Here is a 2,482-nt window from a genome sequence, read left to right as displayed (position 1 = left end):
GGTTGTGCCCAATCCTGTAGAAACTAGATGCCCCGGAGAAGTGGAATAGAGATGAGGGGCAATAACGTGGGAGTGGATAAGTGGAGGTGGGTCAATGGATGGAGGAGTACCCTCTTAGACGCAAAGGGGAGAGGGAAAGAACCTTTGGAGGGGGACTGGGAATGGGGGGAGGGGCAATATTTGGAATGCAAATAAATAAAAGACTTTTTTTTTCTAAAAAATGTGGAACACTTTATGAATTTGCATGTCATCTTTGTGCAGGGGCCATGTTAATCTCTGTGTCATTCCAATTTTAGAATATGTGCTGCTGAAGGGGGCACTAAATAAAACAATTTTTACAAAGCTCTAGAACAAAAAGAAAGAAAAACACCCAAGAGGAGAAAAAAAATTCAGGGTTGAAATCAATCAACAGAAACACAGAAAACAATACAAAGTATCAAGAAAACTAAGAGGCTCTTCTTTGAGAATATCAAGAAGATAGAAAAACCCTTAGCCAAACTAACTAAGAGGAAGAGAGACAGTATCCAAATTAACAAAATAAGAAATGAAAAGAGATACATAACAGAAACTGGGGAAATTAAAAAAATCATCCGGTCTTATTTCAAAAGCTGGGACTCCATAAAATTGGAAATCTAAACCAAATGGATGATTTCCTAGAGAGATACAACTCTCCAAATTTAAATATCGATCATGTAAACAGTTCTATAACCTCTAATAAATGGAAGAACTCCTTAAATGTCTCCCAACCCCCAGCACAAAAAGTTGAGTGTCAGATAGTTTTAGCACAAAATTCTATCAGACATTCAAATAAAAGCTAATTATCAACACTACTCAGCCAATTCCACAGAATAGAAGACCACCTATATCCCTCCTGGGCATATACCCAAAAGATTTTTCACTATACTACAGGAACATATGTCCCACGTATTTATAGAGACTTTATTTGTAATCGCCAGAAACTGGAAACAAACCAGATGAAGAAGACTAGATAGAGAAATTTGGTCCATTTACATAATGGAATATTATTAAAACCAAGGACATCATGAATTTCTCTGGCAAATGGATGGAACTAGAAATTATCATCCTGAGTGAAGAAACCTAAAACCAAAAGGACATGCATGGTATGTACTCACTGACAAGTGAATATTAGCCAGAATGTACAGGATACTTATGCTGCACTCGACAAACCCATTATAGCTAACAAGAAGGAAGGGCCATGCAAGGATGCTTGAATCTCACTTAGAATGTGGAATAAAAATAGTCCTAGTAGGCAGATGGATGGAGGGGACTGGGTGGAAGAGGGGATGGAGAACAGAAGGGGGGTATTCAGGATCTGGTGTGGTAAAAACAAATAGGAGAAAGAGACAGAGGGTTAGAAGAATGAATGGAAATCTGCAGCTGGTCAGTGTAGGACATGGGGACTGTCCCAAGTGTGTAACGGGGACCTGGGATGGGGATGGTTCCCAGGAGCCTATGGGGATGTTCTTAGGTGAGACTCTTAGCAATGGAAATATGGAACCTGCATAAGACACTTCCTGTAGCCAGGCATGACACCTTGTCGGGGGAGGACACCAACCTACTCATAATATTTTGACCCCAAATTTGTTCTGTCTATAAGAAATGAAGGGAGAACAATGGAGCAGAAACTGAGGGAATAGAAAAGCCAACCCATAACTGGCCCAACTTGAGATGGATCCCATGGGCAAGCACAAATCCCTAACACCATTGATATTTTGTTATGCTTGCAGACAGTAGCCTAACATAACAGTCCTCTGAGAGGCTCCACCCAGCAGGTGACTAAAACAGATGCAAAGACCCTCATCCAAACTTTTGACAGAGCTCAGGAATTCTATGGTAGAGTTGGGGGCAGGAATTGAAGGCCCTGAAGGAGATAGTAACTCCACAGGAAGACCAATCAAGTCAGGTAACCTGTACCCTTGGTGGCTCTCACAGGCTGAAACAAAAACAAAAGAGTATATATGGGGTGAACCTAGGTCCCCAGCACATATGTAGTAGAAGTGTAGCTCAGTCGTTAGGGGGGGGGTCCCAACAAATGGAGTAAGGGCAGTCACTAAAGCTGTTGCCATTTTGTGAGATCCGTTGTTTTAAAGGGGCTGCCTTGTCTGGCTTCAGTGGGAGATGATGCACCTAGACTTACGGAGACTTGATGTGTCAGGATGTGTCAGATAAAAAGGAGAAGATGAACTGGAGGAAGGAGGTGTGTTTAAGGGGGTTACCTGGAGAGGGGAAGCAACTGGGATGTAAAGTGAATAAATAAGTAAAATGAAAAAATGAATAAAATTCTGTAACACCCAGAGAAGAATAGTATCAATTCTGACTAGTCTCAGTGTCAACTTGACATCCATGAGTCACTAGAAAGTGAGTTCTTAATGAAGAATTACCTAGATTGGGTTGTCCAATGGGGGTTGTCCTCACCCCTCACCCCTCACCCCTCACCCCTCACCCCTCACCCCTCACCCCT

At 41.9% G+C, this 2,482-nt stretch overlaps 1 non-coding gene across 1 annotated transcript; it reads right to left on the bottom strand.

Annotated features, from left to right (window-relative positions):
- Positions 1 to 216: 216 nt before the first annotated feature.
- On the bottom strand, positions 217 to 320 carry LOC115065482. The gene has a single exon (XR_003845260.1). It is a non-coding gene; the product is annotated as a U6 spliceosomal RNA (small nuclear RNA).
- Between the last annotated feature and the right edge of the window lie 2,162 nt (positions 321 to 2,482).

The sequence above is a fragment of the Mus pahari genome, chromosome 14 (assembly GCF_900095145.1).
Source record: "Mus pahari chromosome 14, PAHARI_EIJ_v1.1, whole genome shotgun sequence".
In the NCBI taxonomy this organism is placed as follows: Eukaryota; Metazoa; Chordata; class Mammalia; order Rodentia; family Muridae; genus Mus; species Mus pahari.
The sequence above is the reverse complement of the archived record's forward strand: the minus strand, read 5'-3'. Positions and strand labels throughout refer to the sequence as shown.